We start from the raw sequence: 6,496 nt of genomic DNA, 5'->3' as shown, positions 1-6,496 counted from the left end.
CAGAAATGTTAAAAGGACTGCTGTAATCAGCAGGAGAAACAGGAAGAAAAATATAACCACACTAAACAAAAATGGGAATAAAATAGTACATATCAATAATCACCTTAAATGTAAATGGATTGAATGCTCCCATAGAAAGACACAGAGTAACTGATTGGATAAGAAAGCATGACTCATCTATATGTTGTTTACAAGAGACCCACCTCACAACAAAAGACTCACATAGGTTGAAAGTGAAGGGATGGAAAAAAAATCTTCCAAGCAAACAGAAAGGGAAAAAAGCTGGGGTAGCAATACTCATATCTGATAAAATGGATTTCAAAATGAAGGCCATAACTAGAGACAAAGAAAGCCACTACATAATATTGAAAGGATCTATCCAACAGGAAGATATAACCTTGATAAACATATATGCACCCAATATAGGAGCACCAAAATATATCAAAAATCTTCTGGAAGACTTCAAAGGAGAAATCGATAGCAATGCACTCATAGCAGGGGACTTCAACACCCCACTGACATCACTGGATAGATCCTCTAGACAAAAAATTAGCAAGGAAACAGAGACTCTAAATGAAGCACTAGACCAAATGGATTTAACAGATATCTACAGAGAATTACAACCCAAAACTACAAAATTCACATTCTTCTCAAGTGCACATGGGACATTCTCAAAGATAGACCAGATGTTAGAACACAAACTAAGTCTCTACAAGTTCAAGAAGATTGAAATCAGATCAAGCATCTTCTCAGATCACAATGGCATGAAACTAGAAATCAATTGCAACAAGAACATGCAAAGACATTTGAACACATGGAAGCTAAATAGCATGTTATTAAACAATGGATGGGGTACTGAGGAGATCAAGGAAGAAATTAAAAACTATCTGGAAACCAATGAAAATGAAGACACAACAACACAAAATCTATGGGATGCAGCAAAAGCAGTTCTGAGAGGTTAGTTCATAGCACTACAGGCCTACCTCAAAAAAAACAAGAAAAATCTCTAATAGATTATCTAACCTCACAACATAAAGAACTAGAGAGCAAACAAAAAGAAAACCCCAGAGCAAGTAGAAGGAAGGAAATAGTAAAGATCAGAGCAGAAATAAATGACATAGAGTCCAAAAAAACAATTCAAAGGATCAATGAAACAAAGAGCTGGTTTTTCTAAAAGATAAACAAGATTGATGGACCCTTAGCTAGACTCACCAAGAAACAAAGAGAGAGAACCCAAATACACAAAATCAGAAATGAAAGAGGAGAAGTAACAACAGACACCACAGAAATACAAAAGATTGTTAACAGCTACTATGAACAATTATATGGCAACAAATTCGACAATCTTAGTGAAATAAACAAATTTCTAGAAACACATAGTCTCCCAAAACTGGACCAGGAAGAGATAGAAAACTAGAACAAACCATTAACAGCAGAAGAAATTGAAGATGTAATCAAGACTCTCCCAGCAAACAAAAGCCCAGGCCCGGATGACTTCACAGGGGAGTTTTACCGAACATTCAAAGAAGATCTAACCCCCATTCTCCTCAAACTATATAAAAAAATTCAAAGAGAAGGAAGACTTCCAAACTTGTTTTATGAAGCCAGCAAAATTCTAATTCCAAAACCAGAAAAAGACACTACAAAGAAAGAAAACTACAGGCCAATATTCCTGATGAACATAGATGCCAAAATCCTGAACAAAATACTAGCAAATCGGATCCAGCAATACACCAAAAAAATTATTCACCATGACCAAGTGGGATTCATCCCACGGATGCAAGGCCGGTACAATATTCGCAAATCAATAAACGTGATACACCACATAAATAAAATGAAGAATAAAAACCACATGATCATATCAATAGATGCCGAAAAAGCCTTCGACAAAATCCAGCATCCATTTGTGATAAAAACGCTCAGCAAGGTGGGAATAGAGGGATCATATCTTGACATAAGAAAGGACATATATGAAAGACCTACAGCCAACATCATACTCAATGTGCAAAAACTAAAAGCATTTCCCTTAAGAACAGGAACAAGGCAAGGATGCCCACTTTCGCCACTCTTATTTAACACAGTTCTGGAAGTCTTAGCCACAGCAATCAAACTGGAAGAAAAAATAAAAGGGATCCAAATTGGAAAGGAGGAAGTGAAACTGTCATTATTCGCAGATGACATGATACTATACGTAGAAAACTCCAAATACTCCATCAAAAATTTACTAGACTTAATAAATGAATTTGGCAAAGTAGCAGGATACAAAATTAACGTCAAGAAATCGATAGCATTCTTATACACCAATGATGAACTCACAGAAAGAGAAACTAAGAAAACAATCCCATTTACCATTGCGGCAAAAAAAATTAAGATACCTAGGAATAAACTTAACCAAAGAAATAAAGGACCTATTCGCAGAAAACTACAGGTCATTGAAAAAAGAAATAGAGGAAGATATAAAAAAGTGGAAGCACATACCCTGTTCATGGATTGGAAGAATTAACATCATTAAAATGTCCATACTACCCAAAGCAATCTATAGATTCAATGCAATCCCCATCAAAATACCAATGGCATACTTCACAGAATTAAAACAAGTACTTCAAATGTTCATATGGAACCAATAAAGACCTCGAATAGCCACAGCAATCTTGAAAAAGAGGAATAAAGTTGGAGGGATCACATTACCAGATTTCAGGTTATACTACAAAGCCACTGTGATCAAAACAGCCTGGTACTGGCACAAGAACAGGCATATAGACCAGTGGAACCGAACAGAGAACCCAGAAATGGACCCAAGGCAATATGCTCAATTAATATTTGACAAAGGTGGCAAGAACATACAGTGGAGTAAGGACAGCCTCTTTAATAAATGGTGTTGGAAAAATTGGACAGCTACATGCAAAAAAATGAAACTTGACCATCAACTTACACCCTACACAAGAATAGACTCAAAATGGATAAAATACTTAAATGTGACTCATGAATCCATAAAAATCCTATAAGAAACTGTAGGCAACAAAATTTCAGACATCATATGCAGCAGAATTTTCACTGATACATCACCTAAGGCAAAAGAAACAAAGGAGAAACTAAATACATGGGACTACTTCAACCGCAAAAACTTCTGCACAGCGAAAGATACAATCATCAAAACAGAAAGGCTACCCACTGTATGGGAGAACATAATTGCCAATGATATATCAGATAAGGGGTTAATTTTTAATATATATTGAGTGCTCATACAACTCACCAAAAGGAAGACAAAGAACCCAATGAATAAAAGGGCAGACGAACTAAATAGACACTTCTCCAAACAGGACATACAAATGGCTAAGAGACATATGAAGAAATGCTCATCACTAATCATCAGAGAGATGCAAACTGAAACAACAATGAGGTATCACCTCACACCTGTCAGAATGGCCTCCATCAAGAAATCATCAAACAACAAGAGTTGGTGAGGGAGTGGAGAAAAGGGGACTCTAGTACACTGCTGTTGGGAATGCAGACTGGTGCAGCCACTATGGAAAACAATATGGTGTTACCTCAAAAAATTAAAAATTGAACTTCCATTTGACCCAGTGATCCCGCTTCTAGGAATATACCCTAAGAAGCCTGAAACACCAATCAGAAAGAAGATATGTACCCTCATGTTTGTATCAGCACTATTTATAATAGCTAAGATCTGGAAATAGCACAAGTGTCCATCAGTAGACGAATGGATCAAAAAGCTGTGGTACATATACACAATGGAGTACTATGCAGCTGTAAGAAAGATCTCTTATCCTTTGAGACTACATGGAGGGACCTGGAAACTATTATCCTAAGCGAAACAAGCCAAACAGAGAAAGACAAGTATCATATGATCTCACTTATTTGTGGAATATAATGAACATAACAGTCTGAGGAATGGGGTAGTCCCAGATACGTGGAAGTGGGGTACAGACTGACAATCCCCAGAAGAAGGGGTGGTGGGGGAGAGATAAACCACAGAACTTATATGCATGTATGCATGAACAATGGACATGGACACCAAAGCTGGGGACAGGGCAGGGAGGGAGGGGGAGGGGGGAATCAGTGGGGGAAAAAGGAGAAACATCTGTAACAAAAATAAATAAATTAATTAAAAAAAATTTGTCCTAAAATTCTATCAATTCAAATACACCTGGGGATATATTTTCACAGCAGTTTCAGCTTCCCTCCAAGAATCAGCAAGGAATGACCCCTCTGGTTTGTCTTAAAGAAGCTTCATGCCCAGCTGATGCGGCTCAGTGGTTGAGCATCGACCCTGCACCAAGAGGTCTCGGGTTCGATTTCCAGTCAGGGCACATGCCCAGGTTGTGGGCCCAATCCCCAGTAGGGGGCATGCAGTAGGTGGCCAGTTGATGTTCTCTCTCATCGATGTTTCTCTCTCTCTCCCCCTTTTCCTTCCTCTCTCTCCAAAATCAATAAAGAAAAAGAAAAACCAACATATTAAAAATGAAAAGAAGCTTTATGCCAGGGAAAAATCGACTGCCCTCTGAAATACCCAGGTGGCAGCTCATGGCTGATACAGATGTTTGGCCCTGACTCCACTTCGGGCCTATATTTAGATGATCTGATTGAGGGAGATCACATGCTCTGAGTCAGCTCGGCCCAGAATATGGGCTATGATTTACTTCCAAGGCAGTAATAAATCTCCCTGTTGAAATTGTGTTTGGTAGCTGCTGGCTAGTTTCCTGGTCCATGTGTGTTATGCCTCAAAGATATAAAGATACAGAACAAAAATGGACATATGTATATCTGCTCCACTGACTGTATCGTATAGCAAAAGATGAATCACTTTAAAATATCATTAATTACGGTCATTGTTCAAGGATCCATACAATGGGGTGGGGTGGGGGGCAAGCACCTTCCAGTAACCACTGTGATTTCCCTCTGAGAAGAATAAATTCTGAATTACTTTCAGCTGCTGAAAAGGGCCATTCCACCAGAGAAGCAGGAAAAACAACCATAGTAGGTAAGATATTTAGGCCAAGTTAGACTTTGGGAACATGGTGCCCTGGTCTGGGGATGAGGCCAGGGGAAAGGAGCATCCTACCCATTTATGGTGACTGGGTTTGAGCTGGGTGGGGGTGTGGGCACGTCCTGGAAATGACAAGGGTCATTTGCATTCCGGTGACCATCGCCTGACTGTCCCAGGGTGAGGCTATGTGGCTGCCCTCCCCATGCCACCCTGGGTCCTCTGCCTGCCTGGATGGACATCCTTCCCCGTGATTGAGGAAAGGTGGGACAGGAGAGAGACACATTGAGCCTGGGTGGATGAGGCCAAGTCATTTCACCAGGCTCGCGGAGAGGAGGCTTCGTACCCATTCTAATGTAGCTACACGTTTCTCCCCGGGACAGCGACAGCCCCCACATCCACCTGTGTACCCCACCACAGCCAGTTTAGCTTGGGAACCTCAGTTGGCCTCTCTCAGCAGGGATTCCTGCCAGAATAAAGCCCCAGCGCTCTAGGTAAATGAGCTCATCCCTTCTCCATCTGCAGCGGCACCGGCACCGGCACCGGCACCGGCACCGGCTAGGTGGCGTTCTCGGGAAACCCAGACAGAATTACTCGAATCACTTGTCTGGAGGCCAGTTCCCTTGTGGAACCCGGGTGGAAAATGGCTGTGATTAGAAACCTTCAGGAGTGGGACCAAGGCTTCCGAGAGCGCCGAACCAGACCCCTGCACGCCATCTAGAGCATAGGGGAAGGTTGTGTTTTTTCCTGTCTTTTCCAGTCCTGGCATGGAGATCATGCCATTTGCCATCCAGTGAGGCCCCCAAGGTTTCGCAGGCACTGCTGACTCTGCTGTCCCAACGCAGGCCCATCGCCATAGCACTGCCGCTGCCGAGGATAACGGTTCATATTGAGGAAATACGGTATCGCTTCATCTGGTTTCCATCCTCATGTAAAAATTCAAGGTGAGTTCCAAGGCATAAGGTGGTTGAATGTCTTGCCCCTAAACACTAAACAAGGATTTATACAGAGATGTGCTCGTACCATTTCTCTTTTTAAAAACATAACCCCACTGTTTTTATAGAGTGGGGGTTACAACTGTGGACCCTTGAAACAGACAACTGAGTCTGGCATTCCCTGTGTCTTATAACTTCCATGTCCCCAGAAAAGTTACCTAGCCCTTCTGCACCGAACACGAGGCATGAACAGCAGTGCACCTGAGAAGTGGATACAACCCAGTTGCTCCTCCCACGGCCCCAGCTCACAGCCGGAGCAAGTTGCCAGGCCCGAGGCAGACGGGAGGAGCTGGTGGACCCCCGAGCTGAGGAGGCAGAGCTGAGAGCCCAGGGGAACGAGGAGGCTGGAGTCCACAAGACGAGTTCCAGAGAGGAGAGGGGACACAGGTCCCAGAGGTCTGCAGAGGCTCGGCGGGAGTATTCCTCGCAGGTGTAGGAGGACACGACCCGGGCCAGCCGGAGGATTAAAGGGGACAGTCCCAGGGCTCACACGGGG

Source organism: Molossus molossus, unplaced genomic scaffold (genome assembly GCF_014108415.1).
Source record: "Molossus molossus isolate mMolMol1 unplaced genomic scaffold, mMolMol1.p scaffold_m16_p_14, whole genome shotgun sequence".
NCBI lineage: Eukaryota > Metazoa > Chordata > Mammalia > Chiroptera > Molossidae > Molossus > Molossus molossus.
The sequence above is the reverse complement of the archived record's forward strand: the minus strand, read 5'-3'. Positions refer to the sequence as shown.